This window comes from Lissotriton vulgaris, unplaced genomic scaffold (assembly GCF_964263255.1).
Source record: "Lissotriton vulgaris unplaced genomic scaffold, aLisVul1.2 SCAFFOLD_4645, whole genome shotgun sequence".
NCBI classification, from domain to species: domain Eukaryota; kingdom Metazoa; phylum Chordata; class Amphibia; order Caudata; family Salamandridae; genus Lissotriton; species Lissotriton vulgaris.
The window spans coordinates 20,763-39,085 of NW_028250753.1; the positions used below are offsets into that span (position 1 = coordinate 20,763).

The 18,323-nt window shown below is 54.6% G+C and overlaps 1 long non-coding RNA gene across 1 annotated transcript in view; it reads right to left on the reverse strand.

The window, feature by feature from the left end:
- Positions 1–18,323, reverse strand: part of LOC147663134 (uncharacterized) — a 76,674-nt gene that overhangs the window by 7,910 nt on the left and 50,441 nt on the right. The window contains exons 2-3 of the long non-coding RNA XR_015305427.1: positions 15,441–15,536; positions 15,078–15,308 (exon numbers count right to left, since the gene is read on the reverse strand). This is a non-coding gene — a long non-coding RNA (uncharacterized LOC147663134). The remainder of the gene's footprint in view (positions 1–15,077; positions 15,309–15,440; positions 15,537–18,323) is intronic.

Sequence of the window (18,323 nt, forward strand, 5' to 3'; positions counted from 1 at the left end):
AAAGAAGCCATCCCTCCGGACTTGGCTGTCCAGGCAGTAGTGTCTTGCAAACGTGTGCAGCGAGGCCCACGTAGCTGCCTGGCAAATGTCCTGCAAAGGGCACTCCTCGGCCCAGGGCAGTTGTAGTCGCCGTGGCCAGAGTAGAATGAGCCTGCAATCCAGCAGGGGGCTCCTTTTTGGCCATGGAGTAACATGCCTGGATACACAAGATGATCCACCGCGAGATGGTCCTCTTGTGCACCGCCTTTTCCTTCTTAGCGCCCACGTAACCAACAAAGAGTTGGTCATCCACCCGGAACTGGCGTGTGCGATCCAGATAGTAAGAGAGCGCACGTTTTGGGTCCAGACGGTGGAACCTCTCTTCCTCCTTCGAGGGATGCGGAGGCAGAAAGAAGGTGGGCAAGGTAATGGACTGCCCGATGTGGAAGGCAGTGACAACCTTGGGCAGGAAAGAGGGTCTCGTCCGCAACACAACCTTGTCCGGATGGACAGAGAGGAAAGGAGGTGTAGAAGAAAGGGCCTGGAGCTCACTCACCCTCCTGGCAGAGGTGATGGCCACCAGGAAAGCAGTCTTCAAAGTAAGAAGACGGAGAGGACAGTTATGGAGCGGCTCAAATGGAGCACACATTAGGTAAGTAAGTACAAGATTCAAGTCCCACTGGGGCATCACGAAGGGAACAGGAGGGAACACGTGTGTGATGCCCTTCAAAAACCTATTTACAATGAGGGACTTGAATAAGGAAGGCTGATCAGCTGTAAGAAGGCGGAAAGGGCAGAAAGGTACCCCTGGAGAGTGCCCAGAGCAGAGCCCTGCTGGGCAAGAGAAAGAAGAAAGAGGAGAACCTCAGAAAGGGGTGCAGAGAATGGGTCCACAGCCTTTGCTGTGCACCATGCCACAAATCTGTTCCACCTGCAGGCGTATACTGACTTTGTGGAGGGACACCTGGCTGCCAGAATGATATCACAGACTTCGGGAGGCTAGTCAAATGGCCTCAACTGCCGCCGCTCAATCTCCAAGCTTGTAGGTGGAGACTGGACAGGTTCGAGTGTAGAACCGTCCCCTGCTGCTGCGACAGAAGGTCCTCCCGAAGAGGCAGACGAATCGGGGGATCGACTGACATGCTGAGTAGCTCGGGATACCAGTATCTTTGTGCCCAGTCCGGAGCCACAAGAATAACCTGGGCCCGGTCGCGCCTGACCTTCTTCAGCACTGCAGAAGTGGTATAGGCAGAAAGGCGTACAATAGACCGCAACTCCACTCGCGACGAAAAGCGTCTTCGAGCGAGTGCCGCCTTGGAAATTCCAACGTGCAGAACTGATGACATTGCACGTTCTCTTCTGTGGCGAATAGATCTAACCAAGGCTCTCCCCTTTGCTGAAAGAGGCCTTGCGCCACGTCCGAGTTCAGACACCATTCGGAATCCATCAAGCACCGAAGGCTGAGTTCGTCTGCCCTGGCATTCAGAGAGCCTGCCAGGTGTTGAACCACCAGGGTAACGCCCTGATGTTCCAGCCACTGCCAGAGGCGTAGAGCCTCCTGGCATAGGGTCCACGACCCCACCCCGCCCTGTTTGTTGCAGTACCACATGGTGGTGGTGTTGTCCGTGAACACCTGCACTACACTCCCCTGGACAGAGGGGAGGAATGCCTTCAGTGCTAGTCGGATCGCCCGCAGCTCCAAAAGGTTGATATGGAGCCGGGACTCCGCCGGAGACCAGAGGCCTCTGAGCTCTGCCTCTCCCATGTGGCCTCCCCAGCCCAGGAGGGACGCGTCCGTCACAACCACATGCTCCGGGTGAGGTACGGAGAGGGATCTGCCATTGACCCATTCGCGGTCCGTGAGCCACCACTGCAGCTGTTTCGCAGTGCCCTCCGAGATCAAGACGTGATCGGACAAGTTGCCCTGATGCTGGGCCCACTGAAACTTCAGGTCCCACTGCAGAGCCGGCATCCGCTAACGGGCGTGATGCACCAGAAGGATGCAGGAGGCCATGGAGAAGTGTGGCTCACTGGTTAGAGGAGGCAGACCTGGAAGCAGAGGTCAGCCCGGGACCAGGGTTCAATTCCCGGCTGTTAGACGGACCGGGAGGGTCGGCCGAGATTACGGGGAGAGGTCTCCAGGGAGAGCCGTCTCCAACGACTGTACAGATAAGTAACTTCCCCCCCACAGACGGACACCACACAAGATTGAAGGTTAACGAGACTTTATATGCACTTCTTAGGTTACGTTGATATAATACAAGGAGGTCTGGACTCAGGGGTCCCCTCGGTTCTGATCTCTGGTTGAGGAAAAGGGTAGCGGGTCAGTCTTAGTTACCAATGAGTTCAATAGCTCTCAATCCTCGAGCTCGGTGGGTTTGCTGATCGGGCCGTGGAGGAGCCAAGCAGGTCCCGGGATGGATGAAGGATGGTCGACGGGCCGTGGAGAAGCCAAGCAGGTCCCGATGCAGATGACGGTTACAACGGTCCGCGGCCTCGCCAGCAGATCCGGACGACGGTGAAGGATGAAGGTTACGACGGCTGTGGCAGCGCCAACAGGCAGGATGATGGTGCACAGGACAGAGCTACGGCAGCGCCAGTAGTCCGTCCAGGATGAGTTCTTCTTTCGTCTCTCGACTCCAAGATACAACTGCCTTCCTGTTCTGGAGCTGCCCCAGTTATAGGGCTGGCGTGCTTTGATGTCCGGACCCTCGCACTTGGAGGTCGGGAGGTCCGGGATGAGGGAGTCCAGACACCCAGCAGGGGGGTGGAGCCAGCGCCCGGGGAGGCGATGGGCGAGCGGCACTGGCCGGGGGAGAACCATCGACACCTCTTTCTCCCATTGACTGGCCAAGTAGCTCGCTCACCTCCTGGGTGGAGGGTGGTGCCGGAATGTCTGAGGCCGGGCTAGGCCCAGGGTTGAGGTCGATCGGGGGCCAGGCGGCCTCGTGGCGAAGAGTCCAAGATGGCGGCCCGGGCTGGGCGCGTGGGTCGGCCGTGGATCGGACCCACGAGGTTATCATGCTCGGGGGCAGGTGTCCCTGAGGGGACGCAGGGCGTGCAATGGTGGTGTGTGGTGCTTGCGTGACTGGGCTCGGGCCTGGTCGAGCCGGGGGAGAGCGGCCCGTCATGTGGCCTGTCCAACATGCGTCCCCCCCAGCTGAAGGCGGGGAGAGTTACCCATCCTCTTGGGGACTCTCTTCGTCGAGGCGGAAAAACCGGGACAGGCCATCCGCGTTGGCGTGGTCAGACCCAGGCCGGTGTTCGACGGTAAAGTCCATACCTTGCAAGGAGATGGACCAGCGTAGCAGTTTTGGGTTTTCCCCCCGCATATGCATCAACCACTGCAGGGGTCGGTGGTCAGTCTGCACCCGGAAGTGGGTGCCAAAAAGGTAGGGTCGGAGCTTCTTGAGGGCCCATACCACAGCGAAGGCTTCCCTCTCTATGGTGCTCCAGCGTTGCTCCCGTGGTAGGAGTCTCCGGCTGATGAAGGCCACCGGTTGATCAAGGCCTTCGGTGTTCACCTGGGACAGGACCGCCCCAATGCCCTGGTCGGAGGCGTCCGTCTGGACGATGAACTCCCGGCTGTAGTCTGGGGCCTGGAGTACAGGAGCGGAACACATGGCGGCCTTTAGCTGTTCGAAGGCCGCTTGACACTCTGGGGTCCAGTTCACCTTCTTGGGCTGATTTTTCGACGTGAGTTCGGTGAGAGGCCCCACGATGGTACCATAGTCTTTCACGAACCTTCGGTAGTAGCCCGTGAGGCCCAGGAAGGCTCGCACCTCAGTTTGAGTGTTAGGGGGTTGCCAGTTCTGGATGGCGGCAATTTTCAGTTGAAGAGGGGCCACTAGACCGCTTCCCACTTGGTGTCCGAGGTAGGTCACTGACCCTTGTCCAATTTGACATTTGCTGGCCTTGATCGTGAGGCCAGCTCGCTGAAGGGCTTGCAACACTGCTTGGAGGTGGTGGAGGTGCTCGGTCCAGTGGTGGCTGTACACCGCGATGTCGTCCAGGTAGGCGGCGCTGAACTCTTCGAGCCCCGCCAGGACCTGATTGACGAGCCGTTGGAAAGTCGCTGGGGCATTTTTCATGCCGAAGGGCATGACCGTGAAGTGATAGTGGCCATCGGGGGTGGAGAAGGCAGAACGTTCTTGTGCTCGGGGTGTGAGGCCGATCTGCCAATAGCCTGCCGTTAGATCAAAGATGCTGAGGTAGCGGGCAGCGCCCATTCGGTCGACCAGTTCATCTGCCCGGGGGATGGGGTGTGCGTCCGTTCTGGTGACTTCATTCAGGCCCCGGTAGTCGACACAGAACCGGAGTTCGGGTGTGGTTCCGGGGGCGGCTGCTTTGGGGACCAGTACGACCGGGCTGGCCCATGGACTGTCGGAGGGCTCGATGACCCCGAGCGTGAGCATCTTAGTTACTTCCGCCTGGATGCAGGCCCGTACCCGATCAGGTACGCGGTAGGCCCGGTGGCGGATAGGAGGGCTGTCTCCGGTGTCCACATCGTGCACACACCAGGAAGTGACACCTGGGGTGAGGGAGAACAGGCTGGCAAATCGTGATAGGAGGGCTTGGCACTCTTGGCGTTGTTCCTGGGTGAGGGTCTCCGAGAGTCGGGCCCCATCCACGGAGCCGTCTTGCTCCTGGGTCCGCAAGAGGTCAGGGAGAGGCTCGGAGTCGTCCTCAACCCCGTTGTCTGTGGCCATCAAGAGGCTGAGTTCTGTTCGTGCAAAGTGGGGTTTCAGTCTGTTGGTGTGGAGGACTCGGAGCGGATTCCGGGCGGACTCCATATCGATCAGATAGGTGGCGGGTCCCTTGCGCTCGATTACCTTGAAGGGTCCCGTCCATTTGTCTTGGAGAGCGCACGGTTCTGTGGGGGACATTACCCAGACCTGTTGCCCCGGCTCGAATTCAATAGATGAGGCGTTCTGGTCATACCATCTCTTCATGTCCTCTTGACTGGCCTCTAGGTTGGCTTTCGCTAGGTCTCTGAACCGCTGGGACTGGTTGCGGAGGGTGAGGAGGTACCGGAAGACATCTGGAGGACTCTTGGCCGGAGGCAACTCCCAGCCTTCTTTGATCAGGCTGAGTGGCCCCCGTACTGGGTGCCCATAGAGCAGCTCGAATGGGCTGAAGCCTAGGGACTTCTGTGGGACCTCCCGGTAGGCGAAGAGGAGGCACGGCAGCAGCACGTCCCACTGGCGACGGAGGGGTTCTTCCAATCCCCCGATCATCCCTTTTAGTGTGCGATTGAACCGCTCAACAAGTCCGTTTCCTTGGGGGTGATAGGGGGTCGTGAAGCGGTAGGTGACCCCACACTGTTGCCAGAGGGACTTCATGTATTTGGAAATAAAGTTCGTGCCTCTGTCACTGACGACTTCTCGGGGGAACCCCACACGGGAGAAGATCCCCATCAGGGCCCTGCCGACCACTGGGGCTGTGACGGTCCGGAGAGGAATAGCCTCAGGGTAGCGGGTGGCGTGGTCCACTAGTACTAGGATGAAGCGATGGCCTTGTCTTGTACGTGGGTCTAGGGGTCCCACAATGTCTATTCCGACCCTCTCAAATGGGGTCGTGACTACGGGAAAGGGTTGCAGGGGGGCCTTTAATTTGCGGCCGCTCTTCCCACTGGCTTGGCACGTGGGGCAAGATCGGCAATGCTGGTGCACATCGTTTCTCATTTTTGGCCAGAAGAAGTGGGTCACTAGGCGGCTGTAGGTTTTATCTTGTCCCAGGTGCCCTGCCAGGGGGACATCGTGGGCCAGATTTAGCAGGAAGTCTCTAAAGCGGAGTGGCACCACTAGTACTCGGTTGGCCCCCAGCTCGGCGATTCGTTGCTCGCTGTACAGTAGGTCATTGTCCCAGTAGACCCAATGAGTTCCGGAGGTATCCCCTGCGCTTTGGGCGAGCGCTTGTTGTCGGAGTCCCTCAAGGGAGGGACAGGTCTTCTGCTCCTGACGAAATTGTTCTTGTGTGGGTCCCCCTTCTTGAGCCCACTGGTCAAGATTAGCAAGGTCGGAAGGTTGAGCAGGTTCGAGGGGGATGTCCTGGTCGGGGGTCTCGGCGGGGGCGACCGGAGGCGGAGGCGCCGGCCATTCTGGTTCTTCCGGGTGATGGTTGGCACGGGCGGCCATGGACCGGGTGGTGACACACGCCCAGTCTGGGACGCCCAACATCCCCAAGTGTTCTTTTCGCTCCACGGCTGCCCACGGGGAGCTTTCCAGGTCATTTCCGAGGAGGCAGTCCACGGGGGCGTCGTCTCGGACCGTTACTTTCAACATGCCGGAGACCCCTCCCCACTCAAAGGGGACGCAGGCCATCCGACACAGACTCTCCGAGTTGTCGGCTGATCGTACAGGGCAGAGAATGTTCGGTAGATATTGTTCTGGGGTCACCAGGTGGCAGCGGACGGCTGTCACACTAGCCCCGGTGTCTCGAAGGGCTTCGGCCCGCTGTCCATTGATGCTCACCCATTGGCTGTACTTCTGGGTGTTAGCGGGTAGGGGGACCCGCGGAACCATGTCTCTTCCCCCTAAGCACGCGAGAGTCATGGCGGCTGGCTCCCACTCTTGATACTCTTGCTCGTCTGTTTCTTGTTCCTCGGAGATCTGTTCTTCCCCTAGTGCCGCGGCGGCCACATGGCGGGGTTTTGGACTCTGATACTGCGGGCAGCTGGGGTCGTTTGCATAGTGGCCGACTCGTTGGCATCGGTGACAGGTAACATTGGCTCTGTATCCCGGTCGCGCCGGGGTGCTGCCCCGGTTGGCCGGGGGGGTGGTGCTGGTAGCGGGGGCGGCCGGAGTATTGTCTCTTCCTCGTCCTTGGCCCCCTCCTCCTCCTCTGGGTCGGTAGTGACCATTGTTGTTCCTGTTCTGCTCGTAGGACCCATTCCGGCCCACTCGGGTGATCTCCCACCGGTCAGCTTCAGCTGCGAGCTGCCGGGGATCGGTTAGCTTGCTGTCGAGGAGGTGTTGGCGTAGTTCAATGAAGCAATTGTTGGACAGATGCTCCCATACCATCAGATTGAACAACTGCTCGTAGGTCGTGACGTTGTTCCCTCTGATCCAGCCTTCGAAGGCTCGGCTAAAGTACGTTACATAGTCCACCCAAGTTGTACCTGGAATGCGTGTGCAGTCTCGGAACCTCTGACGGTACATCTCGGGCGTGAGGCCATAGCGAGTGAGGAGGGCCGCTTTCATATGGTCGTAGGAGGTCATCTGGTGGTCTGGGAGCTGTAACAGAGTATCGCGGCCCTCATTGAGGAATTTGCCCCATAGGCCGGCTCCCCAGTCGGCTCTATCGATCCGGTGCGCAGTCATCGCGATTTCATATGCCTTAAACCATTGCTGGATGTCGTCTTCTCGAAAATATTCTCGGACCACATCCTTGGGGATGTGCACTTTTTTGTCCGTGGTCCCTGGGGTGGACGGTCTGTCGGGCACCCCTAACTCTTTATTCTGTTTGCGCAGGTTGATCTCGGCTAGGTTCCGCTCGTGCTCGTACGTTAGTCTTTTTTCCTCGAGCTCCCTTTGCCTCTGTTTCTCCTCTCTTTCTTCTCGGAGGCGAAGGTGCTCTAAGTTTATTTTTTGCTCGGCCAATTTGAGTTCTACGTCCATCTTGAGTCGGGCCATTTCGAGTTCGTGTAGTCGGGCTTTTTCTCTTTCTTGGATCTCGTCTTGCGAGAGACCCGTTCTTTGCTCTTCAGGGGCCGTGTTGGTCTTTTTCGCGGTGCTTTGCTCAGGGGCTTCGACATCCCCGGTCTCTGCCCAAGATTCTAGGGCATGCTTAAAATCGTCCTTGGTGCTTAGTCCGGTGGTAGCGATACCTAGTTCGATGCAGAACTGCTTTAGTTCACGATGGCTGTATTCCTCTAGTTTTTCCATTTGGAACTTCTCAGTTGCTCCGCTCTCTTTAGTCGACATTGTTGTTCGTTGTGGGGTGAGCTACTCTCTGTACGTTATGCGGTGATTCGGATCGCGCCGCTGGCCACCAATGTTAGACGGACCGGGAGGGTCGGCCGAGATTACGGGGAGAGGTCTCCAGGGAGAGCCGTCTCCAACGACTGTACAGATAAGTAACTTCCCCCCCACAGACGGACACCACACAAGATTGAAGGTTAACGAGACTTTATATGCACTTCTTAGGTTACGTTGATATAATACAAGGAGGTCTGGACTCAGGGGTCCCCTCGGTTCTGATCTCTGGTTGAGGAAAAGGGTAGCGGGTCAGTCTTAGTTACCAATGAGTTCAATAGCTCTCAATCCTCGAGCTCGGTGGGTTTGCTGATCGGGCCGTGGAGGAGCCAAGCAGGTCCCGGGATGGATGAAGGATGGTCGACGGGCCGTGGAGAAGCCAAGCAGGTCCCGATGCAGATGACGGTTACAACGGTCCGCGGCCTCGCCAGCAGATCCGGACGACGGTGAAGGATGAAGGTTACGACGGCTGTGGCAGCGCCAACAGGCAGGATGATGGTGCACAGGACAGAGCTACGGCAGCGCCAGTAGTCCGTCCAGGATGAGTTCTTCTTTCGTCTCTCGACTCCAAGATACAACTGCCTTCCTGTTCTGGAGCTGCCCCAGTTATAGGGCTGGCGTGCTTTGATGTCCGGACCCTCGCACTTGGAGGTCGGGAGGTCCGGGATGAGGGAGTCCAGACACCCAGCAGGGGGGTGGAGCCAGCGCCCGGGGAGGCGATGGGCGAGCGGCACTGGCCGGGGGAGAACCATCGACACCTCTTTCTCCCATTGACTGGCCAAGTAGCTCGCTCACCTCCTGGGTGGAGGGTGGTGCCGGAATGTCTGAGGCCGGGCTAGGCCCAGGGTTGAGGTCGATCGGGGGCCAGGCGGCCTCGTGGCGAAGAGTCCAAGATGGCGGCCCGGGCTGGGCGCGTGGGTCGGCCGTGGATCGGACCCACGAGGTTATCATGCTCGGGGGCAGGTGTCCCTGAGGGGACGCAGGGCGTGCAATGGTGGTGTGTGGTGCTTGCGTGACTGGGCTCGGGCCTGGTCGAGCCGGGGGAGAGCGGCCCGTCATGTGGCCTGTCCAACACCGGCTCGGCGCGGTCTTGAGTCCTAAAAATGTCCATGGACTCGGCAATTCTCGCTCCGGTGCCTACTCGATTCACGGGTTCACACTCTGCGACTCTGGGCAATAGCTTGCTTAATCTCCACAACGGCCCCTCGCGGCGGGATGCCTGGCTTTCACCTTGTGGATACCCTGCTGGGGTTATCTCACAGGGGAATACCAGGACGGGTTCCCTAAGCAAGCGCTTAGAAACCGCTCGGTGATTTGCGCTATATAAATTCCTGTACATTTACATTTACATTTACATCAGCCCCAGAAGCCGCAGTGTCAACCTGAACGAGACTCGGGATAAAGGCTGAAAGATTGGAATCAGAGCCTGTATATCCCAAACCCCCTGTTCGGGTGGGTAAACCCGAAACTGCGCCGAGTCGAGAACCACTCCGATGAAGAGGAGCTTCTGAGAGGGACACAGGTGCGACTTCGGCACGTTGATGGAGAACCCCAGCAAGTACAGGAGGTCGGCCATAGTCTGGAGGTGGCTGACGACTGTCTGGGGCGAGCCCGCCTTCAACAACCAGTCGTCACGGTAGGGGAAGACTGACACCCCTAACCTGCACAGATGAGCTGCGGCCACCGCCATCACCTTCGTGAACACCCGTGGGGCGCTGGTAAGGCCAAAGGGGAGCACGGTAAACTGAAAGTGCTTGTGGCCTACCGCGAACCGCAGGTAATGCCGGTGGGCCGGCAGGACGGGGATGTGAAAATAAGCGTCCTGCAAGTGCAACGCTACCAGCCAGTCTCCAGGATCCAGGGCAGCTAAGACCTAAGCCAAAGTCAGCATCTTGAACTTCTCCTTCCGGAGGACGCCGTTGATGTTCCGTAGGTCCAAGATAGGGCGTAGGCCCCCTTTGCCCTTCTTAGGTACCAGAAAGTAGTGGGAGTAACAACCTCACCCTACTTCTGGCCCAGGAACGCGCTCGATGGCACCCTTGGCCAAGAGGGCCGTGACTTCCTCTTTCAGAAGTTGCAAGTAATCCCCCAACACGCGGTGGAATTGCGGTGGCATGGCTGGAGGGGTCGCCTCGAAGGGGAGGGAGTAGCCCCTTCGGACGATCTGCAGCACCCACCTGTCCGACCTGACAGTGCGCCAGTGGGAGAGGTGATGGTGAACCCAGCCTCCCACTGGCGTCACATGGGCCTGAAAACTCGGACTAGGAAGGTTTTGAGGCAGGTGCTGCGGAGGGAGGTGTGGACTGGCCTTGCTGTTGTCCCCGACCGCCGCCACGCCAGTTTCCACGGCCGCCACCGCGCTGTTGAACATTCTGCGGTGCGCGGCTGGCAGCACGTGTGGGGGCGCCTCTTCCTTGGCCACGAAAGGAGCGAAAGGCACCCGATTGCTGACGTGTGGCCGAGAGGCCCAAGGACTTGGCCGTAGCCCTGGAGACCTTAAAACGCTCAAGCTCATGGTCTGCCTTGTCGCCAAAGAGGCGACGGCCATCGAATGGCATGTCCAAACAGACATCGCCCGAAAAGTTGGCGGACCTCAACCAGGCATGGCGTCGAAACGCCACTGTTGTTGCCATCGCCCTGCTCAGTGAGTCTGTGGTATCCAGCCCACATCGGATGGAATATCGCGCTGCATCTCGGCCCTCCACAAGGGTTTGGGCGAGTTTAGCCCGGACCTCCTCTGGACATTGTGGCAGCAAGTCCGCGACCGCGTCCCACAGAGTGTGGGTGTAGCGGCCCAAGAGACAGGCGGTATTGACAGACCGCAGCCCTAAGCTAAGGGACGAGAACACTTTCTTCCCAAACTGTTCATATCTCTTGGATTCCCGATCGGTCGGAGCTGACGGGAATGCAGTCTGGGAAGTGGAGGCCTGGATAACCAGGCTCTCGGGGGTGGGATGGGTGGACAAAAAGCAAGGGTCGCCCGGGGCCGGACGGTAGCGTCTGGCCACGTTCCTATCCACAGGTGGACCTGTGGCGGGCTTGGACCAAGTGCCCACAAGAACATCACACAAGGCCTCAGAGGCTCGCTGGAGCTTGACTGCGGTTTGAGGACCTCAGTGAGGAGGTTAGTCCTCACGGCCGCGAAGGGGAGCTCAAGGTTTAAGTCCTTGGCCGCCCTCGTCAACACTACACTGTAAGTAGACCCCTCCTCCGAATCCACGGTCGGAGGGGAGACAAATCCAGTGTCTGGCGAAGTGTCAATACCACTGGCCTCCCCAAGCTCATATGTCCTGTCCTGTTGAGACTGGCACTCCAGTGCCAGAGGTTCCTCAGACTCCTCCCAATCTCCCTCGTCACCCGTCTCCTGTAGAACAGGATTAACAGTCGGGGCCTCCTCATGGGAATAAAAATCTCCAAAGGCCGTCGGAAGCGTTCCGCGCCAGAGTCGGACGGAAATGAACTTTGGGGACGGCGTCCACAGTGGGCGCCGGGGGTGACGCCCGTGGGGCCGGCGCTGGTGAGGTCCTGCGGCGCCGGGACCTAAGTCGCCGGCGGCGTCGGGCCGAAGCACTTGGCGGCGTCGAGGCCGAAGCACCCGACCCGCTAGGGCCTCCAGCCGGGACCGTTGGGCCCGGAGGCGCGACGGAACTCGACTGAGGAGGAAGGGACCTCATGGCCATGAGGTACCGCTCGATCTCCTCTGGCGTCGCGCCGTGCCCAGGGACCCGAAGGTGTGGGGCAGGCGGCGACGCTTGCGACTCCGTCGGAGCCGCGTGGGCGGTGTCGCCCGAACCCCCGGCCGCATCGTGCGAGCGTCGGGGTGGGTCGGAGGAACGATGATGTCTCTCCGACCTCTCATGCCTCTTACCTGAGCACTTGGATCCTGACAACCGATGTCCACTCCCGGAGCTGCAATAACTCCGACCCCGCGACCGGTCCCTCGACCTCCCGTGGGACCGGGACCTGGAACGACGCGGGCCGACTGCCGGAGCTCGAGTCGCTTGCGGGACGGCTCCCGCCTAGCTTTAGACGTCAGGCGTCAGGACCCTGCAGTCGGAGCAGGTGCGGTCGTCGTGGTCAAGGCCTAAACACTTTAGGCACCGGCGATGGGGATCCGTAACGGACATTAGTCGGTCGCACTTCGAACAGGGTTGGAACCCGGGTATCCCTACCGGCACCGATAGTCTCGAAGACTCGAGGAAAGAAATTATCAAAAAGATCAAAAAGTTTAGTCAAAAAATGACTAGGGGTAGAGCTTCTCCAGATCTGCGCTAGCTGGCGCGGAAAAAAGAACTGACGTCAGCGCGCATGGGTGGCGTCTAAGTACTCCGACGACGTCATTCCGGCGCCAACGATGCCGACAACGGACACGGAGCCACGGACGCAACCTACCGACGCGCAGGGGTACTGCTACGCAAAAATTTCCGGATCCAGTCTGACGCCTGGGGATATTCTAAGGTAAGGAATCTATCACTAACGTGTCTCTTTCAGATTATAGTGATGATATACAGTTGGCATGAATCGTTGTCTCACAAAGCTGAAACAATGTGACTTTTACACCCATTTTATGGTGCATAATGTTAACGCTCTGTTTATCTAGGCATTTCAAATATTCTGTATACACAAATCATTATTCTGCAAAGTTTAGATAGTGTCAGATGCTATGTGATTGAATGCATCAGTGTCAAAATGTGTAAACTTGCCTAGGTCACCTGATTCAATACCTGTAATTCAAAATTCAATAAACAAATTTAAACAAAACAAATAGGAGGGGGATAAATCGGAGAACACGCTGTATTTGTTCTGTCCTAGATGGGCTGCTAGCCATATAACATACCTCCAAACATGGCCTGATTAGGACCTTAAGAATGTGCTGTAGTAATTCAGCCCAAAAAATTACCAGAGAACAAAACAGTAATTCGGCAGCTGAAAAATGGTAGTGCATCAGGAAATAATGGCTTTGCTAAAAAAAAAATTAATGCAAAAGCATTGAAATTATTACATCAAGCTTTTGCAGTTGACTCATGAGGGACACCTAGTAACGACTAGTGGAACTGCAGCTTGATGTAATAATAATTTCAATGCTTTTGCATTTGACTCGTGAGGGACACTTAGTAACAACCAGTTGAACTATTGAATACTATAATATTCACTGCCCACTGCTAATCTTGTCCCATAATGCTTTGTAGGGCCTTTAGTTGGGATTGTATTTTTGCCCATAACTGTGCTTGGGGTGGTCCTGAGAGGATGGGACCACCAACGAATCGTTCAGCAGGATGTGCTCTTTGTTTTCAGGCATCTGCTTGGTTCTCTCCCTAGGTTAGGGAGGATTCCAAAATCATCACCTCTCTCACTGCTTGCTTTATCTTCACTTTTGTAAATGACTATATGCATTTCAGCATGTTAAGAGAGAGAGATACTTGTTACTTTACCAAAAGTATATGAAGTTCCTGTTTTATTTGGGAGTCTGACGGAGCAAAGTTGCGGAATTTTTTTCAACTTCGTGGAATTCCACGTAATAGTACTCCGCCAACTACACCCACCCTTAAAACAAAGCAGACCACTGCTTCAGCAGAAATGACAGCATGGTATAACTTTCTCACTTCTGCACTACACACAGGGATTTTTGTGTTGAATATGACCCTGCCCTCACAATCATATTCTGTGCAAACTATTGTGTGGTGGGATAGAATGTCTCTGTAAGGTCTCATCTAATCATGGTGTGATAATGTGCCAAGGCAGGCCTGATCATGCTTGATAACTAAATAGGTGGACAGTCGTGTAGTAAATCAGGGCTCCTTAGTCTGGTGAATGAGGCACCGAAGCACGTATGTGATGAGAACTATGGTGAAGAGAGGAGTAAATGAGAAAGAGGGGGAATAAAAAAGGTTATTGCAATAACATTATGAATGGGAAAGAAGGGCTAAATGACAATGATAGGGTGGCTTGCTAAAGTGGGGGAATGGTAATGTTAGGGTGAACAAGAACCAGGGGGTGAATGTGAATAATGGTTAATGCCAGGAAAAATAGGTTTGCAAGGTTTGTGGTTGTGTAGGAGTAAAATGTAAATCCAGTACTTGTATAGCGCACGAATCACCCCCGAAGGGGTATCTCGGCGCTGGAGGCCGTTGAGAAGATTAAGCGAGCTATTGCCCAGAGTCACATGGTGCTGGGCAGACCCCTGCCGCTGGAGTTGGGGATCAAACCATGATCCCCAGCGTCCAGTGTCAGTCACCCTGGCCACGGCGCCGGTGTCATACTGTATTTGACAAATGCTCTACGGAGTTGACAAACATTCCTGATTTGCTGGGGCAGCCAAATATTGATCCTGTGCGCGGTTGAGTTACTAAGATTTGGGAATTTTTTAGTGATTTCTCCTTCAAAATCACCTATAAAGCCAATTAATGTTTTGAACAATATACATGCAAATATAAACTTTACAAGTGCCATTATTTTCAATTTCCCAATTCAAATTCTATAGAAAGATATGTTCCTTCACCACCACTATCAATCACCTGGAGAACTCCAGATTAACTTCCTAATGTTGTTTAAAGCAATATAGGAAAGTGTGCACATTTCACCTGTTTTGAGATCCACAGGCTCCACATGGTGACTGAGCTCTTGCTAAAAGTTTATCTAGCTCAAACAATGTTAAAAAAGGATAACGGGTAATAATGTAAATTGGTGAGGTAGTTGCATTTCTCACTATATCAGTACTCAGTTCAAATTCAAATATCCTATTTTGAAACCAAAGAATACTGCAAGTATTAAGTAGGACATACATGGGTCTTTTATATTTCATAAGTGGGTAATATAGCCTACACTTAGTCTACATTTGTTCATCATCCAGTCTCATTTTTAGCTCCCACTCCACCTCTGTTTGGATGTTCCCTGACTCTAATTGAACTGTCACCTTAAGTAGCTCCATACCTGGAGCTAAACTGTCCTCCCCCTCTAACCAGATCCTTGAGGGAAGAGTGTTGATCTTACGAATCTATAGATTTCTAGATCCCTGTACAACTTCAGAAACTCCAAAATTGTCTGCTGCAGACCCTTTCCCTGTGAACAGATTCCTGAATCCGGCTCTCCTTCCATGTGTATGGCTTTCTAGGCCTCTCTCACCTTCAGTAGCTCAACATCCTGCTGCTGACACTTCTCCTCTATGTTGCTGATCAGGTCCATCAGTGCTGGTTTCTGATTCCTCAGCTCACTAATGCTTCTAAGGATCATCTGTAGACTTTCTTCATGCTTTGTTTTCATGCTGCTAAGCTCAAGTTGTTTCTTCTGCTCCAGGCACATTTTCTTCTCCTCAAATGTACTCAGAATTTTTAGCTCATTGTTCTTGACGGCTTCCTTAAAGAAAAATAATTCAACTATCAAATAGAAAGATATTTGCATAGCATCCCACCAATTTGCAAACATAGATCATTTGCAGAGAAGTGGGCTCCCCCTAAAATATTATATACCTGCTATTCTCTTACCCACCTCCAGCTCTGTTATCCTTTTTTGATCTTTGCAGTGAAGCACCTCAATGTTCTCCAGACTGTTCTGCAATGTGGCTAGACAAATTTGAAGTTTGCCCTGCAAAAAAAACATACGTCTGTCTTCAAAGTAAATAACACTATTAGCTAATATAACATCCTATGATGCTGTGCATGAGTGTGTGTATATTTTCTGTGGGAGAGTAAATTCATTAGACCAGTATGTCTTTTGGTGGGAACTCTCTACAGCAATGTAATTCAGAAGTATTCCTACTGGGACAATTACTAAGATTGTGAGCACAATCTTTGATCTAATGTGGGTCATGATATATGTATGTATATGGTATTTCTATAGCACAAACCTTGCCAAAGTGCAGCAGAGTGCTACCCGCGGTCATTAGGAACATGGCAACTCATTGATCAGTGTCCTAATGACCATGCAACAGGGTACTAAGCAATTAAGCAGATGAACGAACATTTAGCCAGTCTTTCCTGGTGGAAACTTCAAAGACAAGATGTTTTTATGTATAGCGCAATCAATCAATCAATCATAATACTTGTAAAGCGCGCTACTCACCCATGAGGGTCCCAAGGTGCTGAGGGGAGAGGGTGCCGCTACTGCTCGAAGAGCCAGGTCTTGAGGAGTCTTCTGAAAGCGAGTAGGTCTTGGGTCTGAGGTAGGTGGGTAGGAAGGGTGTTCCAGGTCTTGGCGGCGAGGTAGGAGAAGGATCTGCCCCCCGGAGGATGTTTGTTGGATGCGGGGGACATCGGCGAGGGCGAGGCTGGGGAGCGGAGCTGGCGGGTCGGGGTGTAGAAGTTGAGTCTGCTGTTCAGGTAGGCTGGTCCGGCGTTGTGGAGTGCTTTGTGTGCGTGGGTGAGGAGCTTGAAGGTGATCCTCTTGTCGACGGGGAGCCAGTGTAGGTCACTCAGGTGGGGGGTGATGCCGCTGCGGCGGGGGACGTTGACGATCAGTCGGGCTGAGGCGTTTTGGATGCATTGTAGTCGTCGTAGGTGTTTGGCTGGGATTCCTGCGTAGAGTGCGTTGCCATAGTCCAGTCTGCTGCTGACGACGGCCTGTGTCACCGTTCTTCTTGTTTCGGTTAGGATCCACTTGTAGATCCTGCGGAGCATGCAGAGGGTATTGTAGCAGGAGGAGGAGATGGCATTGACCTGTTTAGACATGGAGAGGGAGGAGTCGACGACGAATCCTAGGTTGCGTGCATGGTCGGTGGATGTCGGTGCTGTTCCCATTGTGGTCGGTCGCCAGGAGTCGTCCCAGGCTGAGGGAGTGGGTCGAGGATGAGTACCTCCATCTTGTCTGAGTTCAGCTTCAGACGGCTGATCTGCATCCAGTCGGCGACGGCCTTCATTCCCTTGTGGAGGTTGGTTTTGGCGGTGTGCGGGTCCTTGGTGAGGGGGAGGATGAGCTGGGTGTTGTCGGCATAGGAGATGATGTTAAGGTCGTGTTGGCGGGCCACTAGAGCGAGGGGGGCCATGTAGACATTGAACAGTGTCAGGCTGAGGGATGAGCCCTGGGGGACGCCTCAGATGATGTCAGTGGCCTCGGATCAGAAGGGTGGGAGGCAGACGCTCTGGGTTCTGCCAGAGAGGAAGGACGTGGTCCAGTCAAGGGCCTTCTCTTGGATTCCGGCTTCTAGGAGGCATGCCTTTAGAGTGCGATGGCAGACCTTGTCGAAGGAGGCTGACAGGTCCAGGAGGAGGAGGGCTGATGTTTCGCCGTTGTCTAGTTGGCGCCTGTCGTCTGTGGCGGCGATGAGGGCTGTCTCTGTGTTGTGGTTTCGTCTGAACCTGGACTAGGACGGGTTCAAGATGTTATTGTCTTCCAGGTGGCGGGTCAGTAGCATGTTGACGATTTTCTCGATGACCTTTACCGGGAACGGGAGCAGGGAGATGGGCCGGAAGTTCTTGAGGTCCTTGGGGTCCGCCTTGGGCTTCTTGAGGAGGGCGTTAATTTTGCCGTGCTTCCAGCTTTCCGGGAATGTTGCTGTTTCGAAGGACTCGTTGATGACCTTCCGTAGTTTGGGTGCAATGGCAGCATCTGCTTTGTGGAGTACATGGTGTGGGCACAGGTCTGACGGAGATCCTGAGTGGATGGAGTTCATGACCTTGCGCGTCTCGTCGGAGTTGATGTTTGATTTGTTTTTGTGAAAGCCAGGTTTTTAGGTTCTTTCAGAAGGACCACAGTGAGGGGCTGTTTTTCAGTTCGACCGGAAGTTTGTTCCAGGTTTTAGCAGTGTTGCCTATGAAACTTCTCCCCCCACCTCAATTGTTTGAATTTTGGTGTTATGAGGAGCTTGGCACTACTAGATCTTAGCGTCCTGGTTGGTTCATAGGGTTTTAGTTTGTTGTTTAGAAAACGTGACCCAGAACCGTGTAGTGCCTTGTAGGCTAGGCAAGCTGATTTGAACTGAATTCTTTTTTCTACCGCAAGCCAATGTAGTCCTCTGATCTTTTGGGCTACAGGGTCGAATTTGGGGATGTTGAGAATCAACCTGGCTGCCGCGTTCTGTAGCCTCTGTAGTTTTAGTAGCAACTGTTTTCTTAGCCCTACATATAACGCATTGCCATAATCTAGTTTAGATAATGCTAGAAAGGTGACCAGGGTTTTAGTGGTGTCTGGTGGGATGTATGGTAACAGTTTCCTGATGAGTTTTAGTGTATACCAGACAGTTGAGGAGAGGTTATTTATTTGTGTTTCAAAGGTAAGTTTGGAGTCAAATATGACACCCAAATTCCTCACATTGTCCACCGGCGAAGGACAATTACCGAGGCGGTCTGGCCACCAAAGGTTGGAGCACCATTTAATTTTAAACAGGTGTCCTGCATCCATTGACTGACGTGGACCATGCAGAGCCTGAATCTATCT